The sequence below is a fragment of the Petaurus breviceps genome, unplaced genomic scaffold (assembly GCF_028583685.1).
Source record: "Petaurus breviceps papuanus isolate PSGF00001 unplaced genomic scaffold, PetGlider_PUasm1.0 90294, whole genome shotgun sequence".
NCBI lineage: Eukaryota > Metazoa > Chordata > Mammalia > Diprotodontia > Petauridae > Petaurus > Petaurus breviceps.
In genome coordinates, this window is record NW_027187208.1 from 918,394 (window position 1) to 940,186 (window position 21,793).

The window sequence follows — 21,793 nt, forward strand, 5'->3', positions numbered from 1 at the left end:
GCTCCAGTGTTGAGATAGACCTGGAGATCGAATCCCAGGCTTGGACACTTAGCACCCACCCAGAAACACCTGGCCGTGTAACCTTGAGCAAGTTACTTAACCCCAATTGCTTAGGGGCGGCCAGGTGGCTCAGCGAGTAAGAGCACCGGCTCCAGTGTTGGGAGCAAGTTACTTAACCCCGATTGCTTTAAAAAAAAAAAGTCAACATATAAGGTCCAGGAGAAATATAAGGTAAACATTAAAGACAAATTATAAGGAACTCAATAAAGGCAAACTGTTTTCTTATATGTGAAAATGTTATCAGTATTCTATCTGACTGTCTTTATTGCTTGGATAGTATGAAAGAAAGACTGAGGCTGAGCTGAATATGATGAGGTGATTCTAAGAAATAAAATTGGGTAGGAAAATGCAAAAAGGAGTAATTATCTCATCCAAATGAAAGGAAGAAATGATAGAGAGCAAAGAGGTAGGGATGGAGGGTTGGTGGTGCTGGAACCTTTTCTCTAATTGATCTGGGTTAAAGAGAGAACAACATATGTATCTAGAAGGGTATAAAAAGTCTTCTACATTTATAAAGAAATAAAATGGAAAGGGGACATTAGAGGGAATTTTAGAAGTGTGTGTAAATTAAGATTTAGGAGAGTGAGGGAAGAGGATAAGGGAGGAACTCTTAGAGGGTGGGTAGAATATGAAATAGGAGGGAAAGGGAGAGCATGAAGAAGGAATTCTTTAAAAGGGTGTGGATTAGGAAGGTAAGTGATTAGAAGTAAATTAGGCAGTATGAGAAGTGACAGGGTAAAAATAAGTTGAAAGGGGGGGCTCACTTGGAGAAATGTTGTGTGATTTGATCAGACGAGACTCTGGGCGGCCATTGAGAGCCACCCCCCTCCCTCCCCCCCCCCATCCATGGCATCATGAACAGGATCTGCAGACTAAAAGGGGCTGGGATAATTGTTTGTTTCCCAGTTATGGTAACTGTAACTGTGGAGCCATGGAATAGGAGAGAAGAACGGCCTGCATGCTGACTTCGCTGAGCTGAGAGCAAGAGTGGTAATTCATTGAGGCATGTAGGTGGCACAGTGGATGAAGGAATGGAGTTGAAGTCATGAAGACTAATCTTCAGGTGTTCAAATCCTGCCTTAGACACTTATGAGATATTCGGTTCAGGAGTCAAGATGGCAGAGTAGAAACAGGACCTCCATGCGGCTCTGGCTCTCACCACCTCCAATCCATGTAAAAGGGGACTCTAAAAAAACTCTAGAGCAACAGCACCCACAAAATGACACAGAGAAGCTAATCTCCCACTGAGGACAGCCCCGCAGGCCGGCAGGAATTGGCCAGCACAGTGCTCTGGGAGCTGACCCCAGCCCCACATGTGCCGGAGGTTTTAGCCCCAGGGTGGGCCTGACCAGCCGCTGGCCGGAGGGATTCCAGATCACCAGCAGCTGTGGCGATCCAGAATTATCAACACATAGATGCTAAGGACAAAGTGAGAGGTCAGTGCAGTGTGGATTTTGGGACCCAGTAGTTGGGAGTGCCCCCAGGGTGAGAAGCTGCTGAGGGCTGCAGCACAGCAGCCTCTACATGGCAGCTTCAGCTCCTGGCCTGCAGAGTGTAGGGGACCAAGCGACCAATCTGAGGGTTAATCACTCTTGCTTTAACCTGCTTGGATCTGGATTGCAGTCTAGGGTGGAAGTCCTGAGGTGTGTGTCCAGTTTGCCACAGCATGTGGAGGCTTCTGAGAGGGCACCCAACTAATACCTTCGGCAGTTGAGAAAACCCCAGAGTTTGGTACAAAGCTCCCCTGTCTGGTGGTAGAGTCCTACTGTGGCAAAAAGCCCAATAGTCAAGTAATTGAGTGGCAACATGACCAGGCAAAGGAAGGAAAGCAAAGAGAACAATCCAACATTAGACTCCTATTTTGGGGACAAAAAGGATCAAAGCATGGAACAGGGGGAAGACAGTAAAGTAAGAACTCCTGCACCAAAAGCTTCAAAGGAAAATATGAGCTGGTAACAGGCCACAGAGGACCTTAAGAAGCAGATAAGAGAAGTGGAGGAAAAATTGGGAACAGAAATGAGAACGATGCCAGAAAATCATGAAATAAGAATCAACAGCCTGACTAAGGAAAATAACACCTTAAAAAATAGACTAACTCAAATAGCAAAAGAGGCTCAAAAAAGCAATGAGGAGAAGAATGCCTTAAAAAGCTGAATTTGCCACATGGAAAAAGAATCTCAAAAGCTCACTGAGGAGAATCATTCCTTCAGAATTAGATTGGAGCAAATGGAAGCTCATGACTTTATGAGAAATCAAGATGCTGTTAAACAGGTCCAAACAAATGAAAGAACAGAAGGCAATGTGAAATATCTCATGGGAAAAACCACTGACCTGGAAAATAGATCCATGACAGATAATTTAAAATTATTAGACTACCTGAAAGCCATGATCAGGGAAAGAACCTGGAGGTCATCCTCCAGGAAATTCTCAAGGAAAACTACCCTGACATTTTAGAACCAGAGGGCAAAATAGAGGTTGAAAGAATCCACCGATCACCTCCTGAAAAAGATCCCCAAAAGAAAACTCCTAGGAATATTATAGCCAGGTTCTGGAATTCCCAGATCAAGGAGAGAATATTACAAGCATCCAGGAAGAAACAATTTGAATATTGCGGAAACACAATCAGGATAACTCAGGATCTGGCAGCTTCTACACTGAGGGATCGAAGGGCTTGGAATATGATATTCTGGAGGGCAAAGAAGCTGGGATTAAAACCAAGAATCACCTACCCAGCAAAACTGAGTATCATGTTCCAGGGGAAAATTTGGTCATTCAGTGGAATAGAGGACTTTCAAGCATTCTTGATGAAAAAACCAGAGTTGAATAGAAAATTTGACATTCAGATACAAGAAGGAAGAGAAGCATGAAAAGGAAAACAGGGAAAAGAAACCATAAGGAATTTATCAAAGTTGAACTAGTAACATTCCTATATGGAAAAACAGTAATTGTAACTGATGAAACTTTTCTCAGTATGAAAATAGTTGAAAGGAATAGAAATATATATATGTCTATATTGGAGGGTATATGGGTGTATGAATACATATGTGAATGTGTATATATATATATATGTTTACAGATATACATAGATAGAGGGCACAGGACCAATTTAATAGGAAGATTGATACTTAAAAGGTGAAATTAAGAGATGAGAAAGGAATATAATGAGAGAAAATGGAGAGAGACAGATTGGGGTAAACTATCTCATATAGAAGAGGCAAGGGAAAATGGTTACAATGGAGGGGAAGAATAGGAAGGCAAAAGGGAATGGGTCAAACTTATTCTCATTGAATTTGGCTCAGGGAGGGAATGAAATACACACTAAATAGGATATTTCACCCTACAGGAGAGTAGGGGGAAGGGGATGAGAGGGGGGATGATGGAAGGGAGGCAGGCTTGGGGGGGAATGAAGTTGGAAGCACCCACTTTTGAAAAGGGACGAGATCAAAGTAGAGAGTAGAACAAATGGGAGGTGGGATAGGAGGGAGGAAAATATAGTCAGTCTTTTACACTATATATACTATGGTAATGTTTGCATTAGCTACACATGTACAACCTACACTGATCTACTTATCTTCCCAGTAAGGGTGGGTGACAAGGGAGGAAGGGAATGAATCTGGAATCCAAAGTTTTAATATCAAATGCTTAAAATATATATACTATCATTAATGCTATTTTACATGTAATTGGGAAATAAGATATACAGACACTGGGGCATAGAGATCCACCATGCCCTACTGGAAAAGTCAAAGGGGGTATGGGAGAAGATATGGGAGAGAGCATATTGGAGGAGGGGATATCCTGTGGGACTGCTATTTTGGGGCAGTGAGTAGGGGAAAAATGGGGAGAAAATTTGCAACTCAAAATCTAGAGTAAATGAATGTTGTAAATCAGACGTTAATAAAGCATTTAAAGAAATAAAGAAAAAGAGGCTGAAAAGGACAATAGTTAGGAAAAACAGGATGGAGGTAAATACACAAATAGTAATTATAACTTTGTCTATGAATAGTATGAACTCACTCATAAAAGAGAAACAGATTAAATCCAACAATATGTTTTTTTATAAGAAACACATTTAAAAATGAGAAACACACACAGTTAAAATAAAGGACTAGAGTAGAATTTATTATGCAATCATGATCTCAGACAAATTTAAAGTTAAAATAGAAATAATTTAAAAAGATAAACAGGGAAATTATGTTATGATAAAAGGTACCATAGACATTGAAGCAACATCAATATTAAACCTATATGCACCAAATACTATAGCATCTAAATTTTTAAAAGAAGAGTTAAATGACTTACAGGCAGAAATAGACAGTTAGTACTCTAATAGTTGGGGACTTTATTCTTTAATCATTCCCTCTCAAACCTAGATAAATCTAACCAAAAAAAAAAAATAAGAAAAAGAAAGAAGTCAAGGAAGTGAGTAGAATTTTAAATAAGTTGGATATGATATCTATCTGGAGAGAACTGAATGGGAATAGAAAGGAATACAGTGGTACATGGTACCTTTACAAAGACTGACCATATATTGGGGATAAAAATTTCATATTTAAAAGCAGAAATATTAAATGTATCATTTTCATATCACAATGAAATAAAAATTATATTTAATAAGGGACCATGGAAACAAAGAATAAAAACGAATTGGAGACTAGTCAATCTAATCTTAAAGAATGAATGGGTTAAAAAACAAATCATAGAAACAATCAATAATTACATTAAAAGGAATGGCAATAATGAGACAATGTATCAATGTTATGGGATATAGCAAAAGCAGTAATCAGAGGAAATTTTATATCTCTAAATGCTTACATCAATAAAACAGAGAAAAAGCAGACCAATGAATTGGGCATGTCATTAAGAAATCTAGAATGAAAAAAAACCTAAAGCTTTCCTGGAGGGCGGAGTCAAGATGGTGGAGTGGAAACAGGACTCCAGCTTCCACCTCCTCCAATTCATGTAAAAGGTGATTCTGAACAAACTTTGGAGCTACAGAACCCACAAAATGACAGAGAAGCTAACCTCCTGCTGAGGACAGCCCAGCAGACCGGCAGGGAGCAGCCAGTGCAGCACTCTGGGAGCTGACCCCAGCCCCACATGTGCTGAAGGTTTTAGCTCCAGGGCGGGCCTGACCAGCTGCCAACTAGAGGGACTTCAGTTCACCAGCAGCTGTAGTGGTTTCCAGAATTATCAACCCATAGATGCTAAGGACAAAGTGAGAGGTCAGTGCAGTGTGGACTTTGGGATCCAGTAGTTTGGGAGTGCGGTCGGCCGCAGTTATGTGGCAGCTTCAGCTCCTGACCTGCAGCCTGTAGGGGGACCAAGTAACCAGCATGAGGGGTAATCACTCTTGCTTTAACCTGCTTGGATCTGTATTGCGGTCTAGGGTGGAGGTCCTGGGGTATCTGACCAGCTTTTGCCAAAGTGTGTGGAGGCTTTAGAGAGGGCACCCAACTAATACCTTCGGCAGCTGAGAAAACCCCAGCATTTGGTACGGAGCTCCCCTCTCTGGTAGCAGAATCCTACTGTGGCAAAAAGCCCAAAAGTCAAGTAACTGAGTGTCAACACGAGTAAATGAAGGAAGCAAAGCAAACAGAGGAATCCAACATTAGACTCCTATTTTGGGGACAAAAAGGATCAGGAAGACAGTGAAATCAGAACTCCTGCACCAAAAGCTTCCAAGAAAAATACAAGCTTGTTACAGGCCATAGAGGAGCTTAAAAAGGATTCTTAAAATCAAATAAGAGTAGAGGAAAAATTGGGAAGAGAAATGAGAACGATGCAAGAAAATTATGAAATGAGAGTCAACAACCTGACTGAAGAAAATAACACCTTAAAAAACAGACTAATGTGGTGGCTAGGTGGTGTAGTGAATAGAGCACCAGCCCTGGAGTCAGGAGGACCTGAGTTCAAATAAAGCCTCAGATACTTAATACAAAAACTAGCTGTGTGACCTTAGGGAAGTCACTCAACCCCAACTGCCCTACAAAAAGCAAAAAAAAAAAAAAATAGACTAACTCAGATTTTGATAAAGTACAATGCTCATTCCTATTAAAAACATTTGAAAGTATGGGTGTAAGTGAATTTTTCCTTAAATTGTTATGAAGCATTTACCTAAAACCATTAGCAAGCATTATTTATAATGGAGATAAGCTAGAAGCCATCCCAGTAAGATCAGGTTTGAAACAAGGGTGCCCATTATCACCAATGTTATTCAATATTATACTGGAAATCCTAACAATAGTAATAAGAGAAGAAAAGAAATGGAATGAGTTAATGAAACTATCTCTTTTTGCAGACCATAGTATGATTTACTTGGAAAATCCTAAAGCCTCAACCCCTTCAATCATTTTAAGTTTGAGATCACTGTCCTCAAAAACTTAGATGGTAGAAAAAAAGAGTATGTGTTAAGCAGATATGTTTATATTTCTATCTGGGCTCTATCATCTGAGCAAATACCCTCTTACAAAACTGCCTAACATCACACACTAATAAATGTCAGAGTTATGATATGACATCAAATCCAGAGCTCTTCCCACTATACACTAGCAAATATCTTCTTGCAAAAGTCAATTGAAGTTAACTGCTTATCATTGATATCAAGGAAATGTCAACTAGTTAAATGATACTGGGGAGATGTAACTGGCACTGGCAAAGGCTAATGGGGCACTCATCACTAGTTATATTGGGAACAACATTCTAGAATCGAGGCTCAAGTCAAAAGCATTAGAACTCAACTAGAGTTCAGAATTCAACCAGAACTCTTTCCCAATACCCCTAGGCCTAGACCATGAGGGAGAGATTGTAACCAGTCACATTATGAGGACCTGACTTGCCAGTGCAAGTGTGAATTGGTAGATAAGTCTAGATTCTCACTAAAAAACTAAAAAAAAAATACCCTTGAATTTGGTTCTGCACATTTAGTAGCTTAATGCTTAGCTTTGCTTCTACCTGTTTTTAATGCAGATATGGAAGTGCAATGAATTCCTCAGTTATTGTGCTCAAATTATTGTCTTATCAGCTCCAGTGCTTGGCCCTTCATTACTGTGCTAATGATTAGAGAGGAAAGGGAGAGTAAACTTGTAACCAAAGGAAAGCATATGAATGTGTACACATACACAAGTGAATGAGAGTAGCTGTGAAAGATGGCAAGTATCATATCTGCATGATGGAAAAATAAACAAGTATCAGTATTTAGAAATGTTAAACAGTAGTGGACCCCTGCAATACTGAGGGACGGTGCCAGAGAAGATAGTGTAAGGATTCCTTTGTGAGCTTTGGAGATCAGGTGGATTTATTCTTTTTTATGAAAGAATTAATTAATTAATTAAAATTTATATTTTATAATCACAAATTCAATGTGGATCCAGATTTAAGACAGTTTGTTGTTGAACAAAATACTGCAAAACTATGTTTGCAATAGTAAAAAGTATGACACTGAAATTAAGTTTAATTGCACAATGATCAACTATGATTGACTTAGCTCTTCTCAGCAATACAATGAAAGACATATGGAAAAGGCTATCCATATCCAGAGAAAAAACTATGCAGTCTAAATGCAGATTGAATCATATTAGTTTTACTTTTTTGTTTTGTGTGGCTTTTCTCTTTGGTTCTGTTTCTTCTTTCACAATATGACTAATGTAGAAATATGTTTACATGATTGCACACACATAATCTATATCAGATTACTTGCTGTCTTAGGGAAGGGGGATGGGAGGGAAGGAGGGAGAAAAAAATTTTGAAACTCAAAATCTTACAAAAAAATGTTGAAAACTATCTTTACGCACAATTGGAAAAATACTATTTCCAAAAAAAGAAATTAAGTTTATACATGATTACCATATTACGTTAAATATATTTAGAACTGTAACATTTATTTTTTTTATTAATTTGTTTACTTTCAGTTTACAAGATTCAATTCCACAATTCCTTGAGTTTCAAATTCTGTCCCCCTCCTTCCCCGCCCCACCATGGCGGCATACAATCAAGTATAGGATCTGCAAATATTTTCACATTAGACATTAGTCAGGTTATAAAGATGGATTGTATCAGAAGGAATGAAAAATGGTAAAGAGGAAATAAAACCAAACAAGAAAAAGAAAAAGATCAGGTAGTTTGCTTCAATCTGGATTCAAACAGAAATGTAACATTTTATTAAAATTGGGAAGTTAGGTGGCGCTGTCGATGAGGGACATCATAAAATGATGATGTTTAGGATTAGGGGTGCTCGAGTCCCCAAAATACCAATGCACCAGGTCCTGCTGAATGAATTCGACTTAAGTTTTCTCTCAGCCAAAGAAGAGCAAAGTTTATTAAAAGTTCGCCATATTGGGTAGACTCTTAAGGAGCCTCGGTATCTGTGATGCTTGCATTGGGCAAGTGGGCCAGAATCATCTGACACAGAGCAAGTCTGTGCTAGAAAATTCTATGGCGCTCTCACACCACATGGAGGCAAGATAGGGGTCTTATATATGGAAAGGTTGAGGGAGAAATCTAGGGGTGGTCTAGAGGAGGAGTTTGGGGAGAGTATTCAGAAGGAGTCAGATGAGGTCAGACTCCAGTAATGAGTTTGGGGAGGGTCTTCAGGAGGAGGCAATGAGGTCAAACTCCAGTAATGAGTGATTAAGGGTGGGAAGTTGCTGGAGCCTACCTGGACATGACAGACAATGGTGAGCTAGGCCAGTTTAAGGGTGTAACAGATTTGGATATAGATATTTTGGGAGGATCAAGGGTGGGAAATTGCTGGACAAAGGAGGGCTAAGCTAGTAACAAAGGTTTAGGCAGAGCCACAATGAAAGCCTTATGGCCTCATGCAAATTGATTCAAGGGGAGCTCAAGGGGGTTCCCAGGACCTGTACCTCATCATTGTGGATAGAGCACAGTCCTGAAACCAGGGGGACTTCAGTTCAAATGTGACCTCAGACACTTACTATATAAGCCTGGGTAAATCACTTAACCCCAACTGCTTCACCAAAAAATAAAATAAAATGTTGTTTATAGTCAACAATTCTTATAAAATAAATAAATTTAGTATGAAGTCTTGCAGATAATAGCATTAGGTCTTCTTGGATCTTTAAATTCTTATAGAATGTCCCAAATAAAATATTCATAATTATCTTATAATTAGTTTTATAATTTCGTATTTAGAGATGCCATAGTTATAGGTAGAATAATTTTTCATTTTATAATTATAAAATTAAATTTTAACAGAGCATTTGAGGTCAAGAACTGTCATTGTAGTTATTATTAAGTGATGAGATACAGGCTCTGAGAACCCCTTGAACTCTGATTGAATCTTCCCATTTGATAAAGCGTTTGATAAAGCCTGTGCCTGAGGCCACAGGCCTTTCATTGTGCCTCTGCCCAAATCTTTAGCCCTCCTTTGTCCAGCAATTTCCCACACTTGATTCTCCCAAAATATCTATACCCAAATCAACTGTTACACCCTAGAACTGGCCTAGCCCACCATTGTCTGTCCTCTCCAAGTAGCCTCCAGCAACTTCCCACCCTTAATCATTCATTTGCTGGAGTCTGACCTCATTGACTCCTCCTGAAGACCCTCCCCAAACTCCTCCTCTAGACCACCCCTAGATTCCTCCCACAACCTTTCAATATATAAGACCCCCATCTTGCCTCCATGTGGTGTGAGAGTGCCATAGAATTTTCTAGCACAGACTTGCTCTGTGTCAGATGATTCTGGCCCACTTGTCCAATGCAAGCATCACAGATACTGAGGCTCCTTAAGAGTCTATCCAATATGGTGAAATTTTAATAAACTTTGCTCTTCTTTGGCTGAGAGAAGATTTGAATCAAATTCATTCGGCAGGACCCTGTGTGTTGGTATTTTGGGATCTCATGCACCCCCAGCCTAAACCTCTTCATTTTTATGACCATTTTTATGACCAATATTTCATTTTCCTGACCAGGAAACACTGCTAATCTCAAGCTCTTCTCCAGCCTGGACTAGAAGATACATAAGCCTCTCTCTCTCCCTATTCCCTTGCGCTACGAGGTGTTTTGGGTTTTTGAGGGGTCCAGTTTGGAGGACATGGACCTGGATGCAGCTTCTGAAGAATGGAGGACAAGGATAGACACCCCATCTGGAAATGTAAGCCAGATTCTTTCAATTCTCTCAACACTAGGTAACTGGGAAAACTTCAGGTACTCTTTTGTGGGTTTTTTTTGTCTTGTTTTGTTTTGTTTGTTTTTCGAGGCTTACTCCCAAACCTTCCTTTATGGAGGAAGGGATTTCCAGGCCCTACACCTGTATTGGGTTGATCTTTTTTAGCTCCCAGAAGTTCGCTTTTGGGTTGTTTTTTACAACATTGCGAAAAAATTTAGTTTCTCTAAAGAACTTGAAAAGAAAAAGTTGGTGTTTTTTTGCAACACCTCAGTATCAGCTAGAGGACCATGATTCATGGCCTGTTTGGGGGCCTTTAAAAGATAATACTCTCTTGCAGTTAGAATTATACTATTGCAGAGAAGGAAGATGGATAGAAGTTGCCTACTTAATGGCCTTCGTTGAAATTTCTCAGCTCAGGAAAGAATGTGAGATTCTTAAAGCTAGAGCCCCTCAACAAAGGGGCAATGGGGACAAATTAAATGACCCCCTTCCTATGGCTTCAGCCTCAGCCCCTCTCCCCTCAGCAACTCCTGCTCAGGTCCCAGTCACCCATCTCACTGAGGCAGCTCCCCCAGCCCCTTCTGATGCACCCCAACTCTTTTCTCCTTGGTTCCCCTTCCCTTTTTCTCTAGCCCAACACCCCTCATTTCCTGCCTCCTACACCATCCATATCTCCTACCCTGCATCTCCCAGCATGGCCCCTCCCCCCTCAGGGACCCCTGCTCAGGTCCCAGCCACTGGTCTTGCTGAGGTGCCTCCCTCTCTAGCCTGTCCCCCTAGGCAACACCCACTCAGGCCTCAGGCACCCCATGGCAGTCATAGAGGTATCTCCTCTTCTGACCTCTTTCACTCCTCAGGTGCCAGCTGACCTTCCCCCTTGCCAGCCAGATCCCTCAGTCTTGCAGTCTGATCCAGTTCAGCCAGCACCCCCAGTCCCTCCCTCACAGGAAGTGGGACTTCCAATCTCCCTTCCCAAGCACCTGTCCCCACAGAGTCTTCAAGGCTTTTTTCCCTAAGGGAAGTGGTTGTCTCATCTGGTAGGAGAACTGCAGTGCATGCCCCATTCTCCATTTCAGATCTCAATCAAATTAAAGAAAAATGGGGGAAGTTCTCCAAAAATCCAACAAAGTTTACTGAAGGCTTTTGAGAATATCCCTACAATTCGATCTTTCTTGGGGTGACTTGTATAAACTCTTCTCTACCTGTTGTTCCACTGAGGAGAAGAGAATCTGGGAACAAGTCCAAAAATTTGGGGATTGTTTGGCTAGCAATGACCCCAGAAAATACCCCCCAGGAACAGCTGCTGTTCCCACTAAGTGACCCAGGATGGGATTACCAAATCCCTGAGGATAGGGAAAAAAGAGACCATATGGTACTTTGCCTGTTAGAAGGCCTAAGAACTTCATTTCAATAGCAAGGAAATTATCAGAAAATTAGGGAAATTACTCAGACAAATAAAGAAAACCCTACCCTTTTCCTAGATAGACTTGTAGAAGCTATTAAAAGGTATACAAATTTAGATCCTGACTCTATAGAAGGGGCAGCAATCCTTAAAATGTATTTCATCAATCAGTCTGCCCCGGATATTAGGAGGAAACTGCAGAAATTACTGGAGACAACCTTTGGAGTCTTTAATAACAGAGATCTGGTTGCAGCAGAGGAGAAAGAACGCAGGGAACGAACCAGAGACAGAGAACATGGTTGATTCTTGGCTGCTGCCATGGCCAGGAAAAGCCCCTCCAGGGGACCCCCTTGGAGAAAGCCCAGTCACTTGGCCAGTGGGAAAACCTGCTTTTGATGTCACAAGGAGGGTCACTGGTCCAAGGAGTGCCCCTTCATGGCACCCCTCCTCCCCCAGAGGGAGTCCCAGGAACCAATGCCTTTAGAACTGTGCCCATCTGGCCAGGAGGGACATTGGAGGAAGGATTGTCCCTGAGGTTGGAAAAGTGGTAGAGCCACCTTCCAGTACCCTGTCCTCCAGTCTTCTCAAGACTTGGAATGAAGGCAAGGGCTTGGCAGTGCTCCCACCTTGTCCATCTCCCTTGCTGAGCCCTGGGCAAGCATCAAAGTTGAAGGTAAGGTCACCCTATTTCTGAATGATATGGGGGCTACGTTCTCTATTTTAATTAGTTACTCTGGCCCTACTCACCCCTCGACCTGTCGGGTCATGGGCATGATTAAGGGATGTTGCAAGATATACCCCCTCCTCTGCCTATCTGAGGATCTGTTGTTTGAACACTCCTTCCTTATTATCTCCTCTTGCCCTGCCCCCTTGTTGGGAAGGGACCTGATGGTGAAATTGGGGAGTCAATTTTCTCTAGTTAAACCTCCCATCTCCCTTTTCCCTCTGTTCACTAGACACCCCCCCCCACATGCCCCCAGAAGTGTGGAAGACAGTTAAGGAAAAAGGGTGGGGGCTAGCTGGATAATGGAAGGCCAAGCTAATAACAAAGGTTTGGACAGAGCCATAATGAAAGGCTTATGGCCTCATGCAAATGCTTCATCAAATGGGAAGAGTCAATCAGAGTTCAAGGGGGTTCCCAGAGCCTGTACTTCATCACTGTGATCCCCCTAGCCGTGTTGAGGGGCATACCACATGGATCTTCCTAAGGGTCCCCAAAGGGAAGCAGTGGACATGAAAACTCATCCAGGCTACCTCCCTGACCCTACCTGGGAAGTCCTGTGATCCCCAAAAGCATGTTTCTCACACCCTGGGGCTCATAACACATTTTTTGTTGTTGTTGAGGGTTCACATATAAAAAAAAAAAATGGGAACCACAGGCTTTCAGCAATGAAAGGCTAAATGGCTTGTCAAGGGTCACTCAACTAATACTAGTCTTAGAGGTGAGACTTAAGCTTAGAACTTCCTGGCTCCAAGCCTAACTTCTATTCATTTTAAACCAGGGTATTCCTCCAATATATAACATAACTTTATTAAATTCCTCAGCTCTTTGTAATCTGGTTCCTACTCCAACCCTACTCTTACCCCTCCCCTAAAAATAAATGCTCTCTTCAATACCTCAAATTACCCCAATCACCAAATCCAAAAGCCTTTTCTCTGTTCTCTTTGATCTCCCTGCAGTACTGGCTATTCATATCTTGATATTCTCCTCTTATGTGCCACCATACTTGGTTTTCCTCCTCTCTTACCACTCACTTTTATATAATTTTTATATCACAGATCTAAAGCACAGAAGAGACTTAAAAGTTAACCACACAAGTTAACCTTAGAAGATATCTAGCCTAACTTCCTCATTTTATAGATAAAGAAACTGAGGATGAGGAAGATTAAAGCAAAAAGCAGAATAAGGAGTATTCAAACTCAAGTCCTGTGTTCTCAAAATTCAGTATTTTTTCTGTTGCACTCGGATGTGTATCCTTTTCTTGTGCCTTAAACATAGGCATCTCCTAAAGAATTCCACCTTGTCACAGAATGGCAGAGTTGGAAGGGGCCTCAAAGGCCATTTATAGTCCAATCCATAAATATAAAAGTACCCCTTGAATATGCTAGACAATTTCTCTGTACTTGATGGCCTCCAATCACGAGGACTCTACCGCCAAGGGTAGCCCATTTCGTTTTTGGATAGCTCTAAATTTGAGCTAGTTTTTCCTTACAGGAAAAAAATCTACCTCTAACTACTTTTTACCTGTTGTTCCTAGCTCTGGAAAAATAGGAAAAGGCGCTCTTTCATATGCCTGCCTTTCAAAGTTGAAAGGCTTGACTGCAACCTGCTTCACTTACACAGATGACGGATCAAGCTGACTTGCCTTTCCTGAACACCCATCTATCCTGGGCTCTCCAGCCTCTAGCTTTCAGACAGGGCCTTCCTCCTAACCCAGCCTCTGCTTGCAGAAATCCTGCCGAGGCCAAGAGAGATCAAGGAAAGAGGCAAGCGGAGCAGATGGGGGGAGGAGGGGTGGAAGGAGGAAAGAAGGGAGCACAGGTTCTCCGAGGTGGAGCTGGAGGGCTACTCGGCGGCCCTCTAGCCGAAGAGAAGTGACCGGCCAAAGGTCACGTGGGAGACCGGGGCTCAGCGGGGAGCTAGGGGGCCAGGGGTGAAGAGAGCCAAAGAAATGAGGCAGGGCGGTGGAAGGGGCTAGGAGGGGGAGAGAAGGGAGGGAGGGAGTTGAGAGGGAAGAGGGAGCTAAGTGGGAAGGGAGGAGAAGGAGGAGAGAGGAGGAGAAAGGAAGGGGGGAGGCGGAGCCGGAGGAATCAGGGAGTGGGAGGGAATGGGGGGGGGGGAGGGACGAGGAGGAAGGACTAGAAAGAGTAAGTGCCAGGAAGAGGGAGGTCCAGAAGAGGGCGGGGCTAAAGCGAGAGACAGATTAGGAGAATATTGGAGCTCAGTCCCCCAGCCAAACCTCCCCCCCCCCCCACACACACACACACTTCTGGGCCCCCCTAGGGCTGGCCCGGGTTCCCAACTCACACTCGGTGCCTCAGCTTGTCTCCTCTCCAGCCGTTGGAGGAGTTAAGGAGTAGTTTGTAGAGCGAGGCTGGGGGCGGGGCCAGAGCTCCGAGTGGGCGGGGAGAAGGCGGGCGCATGCCTGGTGCGGTGCCTATGGGAAGATAACAGAGTTGCCCAGGGACATCTGGAGCTGGACCAGTGTAAGGAAGCAGGTTGCAACTTGCCTAGGGTTCTGGGGGGGCGGAGTCACCCTGCTCTTCAGCTACCCATAGACCTTCTGTCTTCTAGGCCTGTACCTAGGTATATCTCAGAGCAGGACTGCCTCGGGGGGAGGCAGAGGGAGGCCCCACTGGTGCAGGGGAGTCGAGCTGGCCAGATGGGTAGGTGGTGATATAAGGCATTTGGAGGAACTAGAGGAGGTGTTTTTAGGCCACGAGGATTGGGGAGAGGGGGTTGAATAACACTCTACTGAATAACACTTTACCATTGTCTTCAGTCTCTTCATCCTCCCACTCCACTTACTGTGTGTAAGTCAACTAGCATTTATTAAGAGCCATGTGCCATGTGTGCCAGGCACTAGTGCTCGTGATAAAAAGAATGACAAAAGGCAGCCGATACTCTCAAGCAGGTTCCAGTCTAGGCTTTGGACTGGGGCAGGGCTGCAATTATCACTTGTACACAGATGACTTCTAAATCTGTATCTCCTAAAGAATTCTTTACCCCAAGTTCACATCCAAACTTAAAGTCGGCACTGCCTCCTCCCAAACCTCCCCCTCTGCCCTTCACCCTAACTTTCCTGATTTTTTTTATGGCACCAGTATCTCCCAGTTACCCAGGTTGGAAATCAGTCATCTTTCATTCTTTCCCTTTCCCCACATCCATTCATTTAAGAAGTTGTTGATTTTTCCTTTCACATATGCTTTTTAGGTAAGTAGAGTGGTCTAGTGAACAAAGAGCTGGCCTTGCATCCAGAAAGTCTCAACTTCAATTTACCTCTGACAAGATGTGACCCTGGAAAAATCATGGAATCTCTGAGTGCTCTAGCACCTAGTCAAACTTCAAGACTATAAAATGCAGAGAAAATGCTATTGAAATGTGTGCTGAGTTAGTCCGAGTGACCCCATTGTTTCCAGTCTTGCTTTTCTTCTGTATGAGTCAACCAGTCTGTTGGGAGAGGTGTCATATACTTTGAGCCCATTCCCTTGCATTTTATTCCTATTCCCTTTATATCTAACTTCATTTTCACATGATGCTGCAATGGGAAAAGTACTCAGAAACAATGGTACATCCACTTTTGGAAATGTGTACCTATCAGGATTGTCTCGCTCTTATTAAAGTTGTCTATAAAAACAATGGGTGGATGAACTTCTGCTTTCAGTGCTACAATTAACTCCTTCAAATTTTCTCTTCCTGGATGTAGAACAAGGCATGAACAAAGATTTTCTTTTAACAATTTTTGGCGAGCCAGCCAGGAGAATCACTTTGCTGGGGACTCTCACTGGGGAATTTTACTACACCTGGCAGCCAGCACTAAGGTTTTTGCCCAAACTTGAGTCTGAGTGGACTTCCTCAGCAGTTAGACATTTAATGATCGGAGAGTTTAACTCCTCAACCTCAGAAAGGTAAGGGAGAAATAAGACCCAAAACCCAAGGTGCTTTTTCTTATTTGTGCACAAAAGGTGGAGTGAGTAAGGTGCTTGTAGGGTAGGTATGCAAGTGTCTCTTGATTTGCAAGGAAATTCTGGTATTCAAATTCATGTAGAAATTAGGAAGGACCAGCCTCCCCCAAAGGGGTTAAAGAGTGAAGCTAGTTTCTCCTGTAAATGGGAGAGTCCTTTTAAGAGATTTTACAGAAAAATTTAGCAGGAGGCCTCTGACTGAGAGTGATGTCTGACAGGTGAAGTAGTGATCCTATGATACCCTGTCTCCCAAAACAGTTTCCAACATCCAGCTGTCTGTAATGTTAAATAGGGTTATATTCTCACTGGTTTTTGAAAAGACTTTAGTGAGAGGGACACAAGTAGGAAAACTGTGAGATTCCTCCTTTCTGCTTTCACAACCCTGGTCAGGTTGGAGACCATAGAGATAAAGACTGATGAGAAAAGGAAGGATTTTTTTTTCCCCTTTCTCTTTTTCTCCTGGTTTGTGGAAACCAATTTCAAAGGATTCAGCAGAATTTAATTGTTTGGGTTAATTAGTAGGCTTTAATCTGAATTGCTTACAGGGTCATAGAAAGGAAGGAAGAGAGAAAGTTTAAGCAAGTATGGATGAGAAAAATAGAAAGCATAAAAAAAGTTGAAGTTGGTTCTGTACTGACTGTGAACAAAGGTTTGAGAGTAAAAGGGTTTGGAGTTTGGAGAGGGATTAGAAAAGATCTCATTCCATTGGGATAAGAAGGATTTGAGAAAACTTTTTTTAAATGCCTGTTGGCAATTTTGAACTGTCAGCATCCTCTCAAGTTATAACATTTACTAACTAAAAGCCTTGGGCTCTAAAATTTGAGGTACAGGTAGCTTATGGTCCTTGGAGAAAAAATTGAGGTTCTAAGTATTACCATTTGAGTTTGTAAACCTAAATCTGATTTAAAGTCTTTGTCCTGAAAGTCTTAAAATCTGGTTAAAGTCTTTGTCCTGAAACTAAATTATGTAGTCTCATTTACAGTGAGATGTGTTCTCCTACTAGGATAATTGTAAATTACAACTTAATGAATACAAAATATATTTTCTATTTGGCAGTAAGGAAACATGCTTGGAAACTACATGGATCAGAAAACCTCATTTAAAAGCTGGTTTCAAGGGGCGGCCAGGTGGCACAGTGAGTAAGAGCACTGGCTCCAGTGTTGGGATGACCTGGAGATTGAATCCCAGGCTCAGACACTTAGCACCCACCCAGAAACACCTGGCCATGTAACCTTGAGCAAGTTACTTAACCCCGTTTGCTTTAAAAAAATAAAATAAAAGCTGGTTTCAGAAATATGTGTGTGTGTGTATTTGTGTGTGTTATCTTCAACTAGTCACTTCATATGTTTGCCTCAGTTCCCTAGTGTATATAGAGGGATAATGATGGTACCTACTTCCCAGGGTTGTTGTGAAGAACAAATGCCTGGCACATGGTAAGTCCGAAATAAATGTTAACTATCATTATTTTTTTAATTGAATGTAATTCAGTCCATATTGGATTATTCTATACTGAGTTTCAGATATTAGTAGTTGAGGGTATCAAATTAATAGATGGCAAAATTCTATATTAGTGAATTTGGAAGTGAATTCAAATGAATTGATATTATTTGACTAGAAAAAGTTTGGTTATGCTTTTAAAATACATAATATTATTACTGTTAGGCTTCTAATTTCTTCTATTGTGAATTTGGGGAAACTATTATATAAGAAATGCTGTTAGGGGCGGCCAGGTGGCTCAGTGAGTAAGAGCACCAGCTCCAATGTCGGGACGACCTGGGGATCAAATCCGGGCTCAGATACTTAGCACCACATCCAGAAATAACTGTAACCTTGAGCAAGTTACTTAACCCTGATTGCTTAAAAAAAAAAAAAAAAAAGGAAATGTTGATACCCAGAAAGAGTTTCACTTGTATCACTGGGAAAGTAACTTTCCTTTTAATCTAGATGCTGTTATATTATTAACTGAACTGTTGAAGATTGTGGTCATAGTCTTTGAAAATTGTTAAGTATTTAATGGGATATGTATATATTTTTAATGGATAAAGTTTGAGACTTTAGAAGGATGGGGTCATAAGGTCTTCTTAGTCCTAATGTCAGCATGCTATAAATTTCTAAAATTCTGAACTTTGAGAAACAAAGACCACTCTCAGCCAAAATGGGGGACCCAAAAGTTTCCTTATTAATAGGTAGCATGTATTGAAATTGCACCTTTGAGCCAACTTAGTAACAATAGATGTTAGATTCAGAGACTTTATTTTGCCTCAGGGATTAACAGACAGTACAAAACTGGAGGTTTGCTATAGTCAGCATTTTGGGGAGTTTGGAGTCACTGTGATAGAATCCTAATAAAGCTGCCCCAAGTCCCAATATTCTCACTTTATTATGGGCCTAGTCCCACTGAACAGCAGCCCACTGTACCTACCTAGCGGCCGCCCCCCCCCCCCCCCCCCCCCGCCAATGTCCTAATTTCTTCACGTATGCCTCACTGCTCACTGGAACAATATGTGTGTCGCTGAATTCTTAGTTCCCACAGAAACAGCAGGTGTGTCCATGTGATGGGAACCCAGCTACTGCCTCTACCTAATCACTACCCCTAGACCCATTCCCACAGGAACAGGTGTGTTCTTACATTCAATCACAATCACATCATTCATCTATCCCAAGACAGTACCATGAGAGCTATCCAGTTGGAGGGCAGAATGACCAGAATGTTTAACCACCAAACCATAGATGGGACCCCTCCTCCATTACCTAATCTCTTAACAAACTCCTCCTGCCTTTTTAATATTAATGATAGTCCTCTATTCTATGTAAATTTTGATTATGTAATTGCATCTTTATCCTATAAAAATCCATCTTGCTTTCTCTGAAGTTGCTGGTTCCTCTTGGAATTTAGCCCACTTCATGAGAGGTGTCAATCTCAATAAATGCCTATACTTGGATTAGAGGTGGTCTGACTCTGAGTTCTTTGAAACGGTTCCACCACCTCAACAGTTTTTAGTGTCCCTGGGTTTAAACCGCAACAACTGTGTGTGTGAAATTCCAGAATGTAATTATTTTTATAAGTGAAGATTAAATGAGATGTCCTTATATGTGCTCATTGTTAACTATTCTTGTAACATGAGAAAATGACTAATACCATAGTATTATTAGTGAATTTGGAAGCTATTAGTGTAAATCTGCTAATTGAGGTAGACTGTCATAGGACTATGTTTGATATTATTCTGAATTTGAGTTAAAATATGACTGAATTGCTATTAAGCTAGTAGTTTATTATTCAAGGGGAATGAAGTCTGGGAACTATTACAGGTAGATGTCTTTGTCTGGGAAAGTCGAGCTGAAAGTTGCCTATACAACAACGTATAGACAAAGGTAGGATCCTCTTGACTCAGTTTCCTATTGTACTATTTTCTTTCTGAACAGGAAAATTTCCCATGTGGTTGTGAGCCTAGATTTTGATACCCTGTGAATAAATGTGGAACTTTGCTACATTATTGGCTGTTAAATATAACTCATAACCTGGAATCAAACAGAGCTAAGGGAGTTTTTCCCCTTTTATGGCTTATGTCAGATCACTCCGTGCCCTTGAATGGACAGTGTTGATATCATTGTAACCATTTTCCTCCCTTTTCTTTATATAATAAATTTCTATGATCAGGGCAAGTGAAGAGAGGAAGATTTATTGTTGCACTACTAAACTTATTAATTAATAGATCACTACTAAAACATCTTAGTTACTATAATAGGATGAAAGAGTGAAAGATCTTACTATTTTTAATCTGTCCTTGTGGTCAACTCCATATCCTATGCAACTAAGTAAGTGAGTTTTCAGCCTTGCTGTCACCTTGCTAAAAGGCATATATTCCTGTATCAGACTAAGCCCTTGAAGAAGTATCTCAGTCTTTCAGGATGAGATGAGAATATGTACACACACGCACATAAATATATACATATGTGTATATGTATATGCATATACATATACATATGTGTATATGCATATACATATACATATGTACATGTGTGTATATATATGAGCACACATATATACATACATACACACATATACTAAAAAAATAGAGATAAGATAAAAACGTATAACTATTTTGAAAATGTACTGGAGTAGTAAGTTGTCACTACTATCTTTCCCTCCTGTGACCAAGAAATGTTCATTGTTTGAGTCCAGCTGCAAGATAGTGGCCCAGACTTCTTTGGATAGCAAACCAGACATCCTTAATGGATAGCTTGGTGGTGTAAAGATAGTATAGAGTATAAAAGGAGGGAATTATTAAAATTTCAAATGATCCCATTGTTTCCAGTCTTGCTTGTCTCATGTTATGTGTTGTCCAGTCTGTTGGGAGAGGTTGGCATGTACTTTGATCCCATCCCCTTTTCCTTTGCATTACCTCTAGGCAGCAGTAGCCATCTGAGCTTTCATCCCGTCTCCTTTAATCTTATTTCCCTATGATGCAATAATAAAGGAGCAGTGTAGACACAATGCCCTATTCCCCAGGTTTATCTTGCTTTCATTACCAAAAAATATCTATAAAAGCAGAGGGCAATTTGAAATCATTGCCTGGCTGCATTCAACTCTTTTGCTATGGGTGCTACAATAAACTTCTTTAAATTTTCTCTTCTTGGGTTTGCTTCATTATTGATGGCAAGGCCCAAACAAAGATTTTCTTTTAACAGTATCATTCTGTGTTGATAGTTTCCTCAATTGAAGTTCCCTGTATCAGTGACATCTGAGGTCTAGTTCCTATTACTGTGTCTGCCATTACTTCATCTTCCTCTTACCATCTCAAAGCTGGAATTTTATAGTAATCTACTGAATTTTTCTACCTCTGATTTCTCTCTGCTTCCCCTTTCACTCCTTATTCTAAACTACACAAACTACCACCAGATTAGTGTTTCTCAAGAGCCAACTCTAATTATATTACTCCAAAAATTCAACTTTCCTTATCTTTGGAGGTACCCTACTCCTGGATCTCTCACATATGTGCCTTCTCTCCTCTGATGCTGCCACTACCTTGGTGTAGGCCCTTATCACTTCACTCTTGGACAATAGCCTTTTAGTTAGCCTTCCTGCCTCAAGTCTCTCCTCACTCTAACCCATTCTCCATTTGGCTGTGAAATTAATCTTCCTAAAGCAAGTCTGACCATGTCACCTTCCCCCCACTTACCCCATTCAGTAAATTATAGTGGCTCCCTATCACATCCAGGATCAAATAAAAAGTCCTTTGTTTAAAACCCTTTATAGCAGCCCTCCTCTCCCTGTCTAGTCTTCTTACATTTTACCCTCAACCAAATATTCTGCAATCCACTTGCACCCAATCTCCCAAATCTGGATCTTTCATTGGCTGTCCCGGCCCTACCTAGAATATTATCCCTTCTCAATTACACCTCCTGGCCTCACTTGCTTCCTTCAAGTTCCAGTTGAAATCCTGCCTTTTGCAAGAAGCTATGCTTGATCCCCCTTCATACTAGTGCCTTTCCTTTGTTGTCCCAATTTCCCTCTT

General features: G+C 41.4%; 2 protein-coding genes across 4 annotated transcripts in view; both read right to left on the reverse strand.

Annotated features, from left to right (window-relative positions):
• The window catches only part of DNHD1 (dynein heavy chain domain 1), a 110,570-nt gene extending 95,858 nt beyond the window's left edge, over window positions 1–14,712 (reverse strand). Inside the window, exon 1 of the mRNA XM_069107858.1 lies at window positions 14,620–14,712. The gene's annotated coding sequence lies outside the window, so the exon portion shown is untranslated. The remainder of the gene's footprint in view (window positions 1–14,619) is intronic.
• Window positions 1–21,793, reverse strand: part of ILK (integrin linked kinase) — a 491,171-nt gene that overhangs the window by 168,646 nt on the left and 300,732 nt on the right. The gene's annotated exons all lie outside the window — the stretch shown is intronic.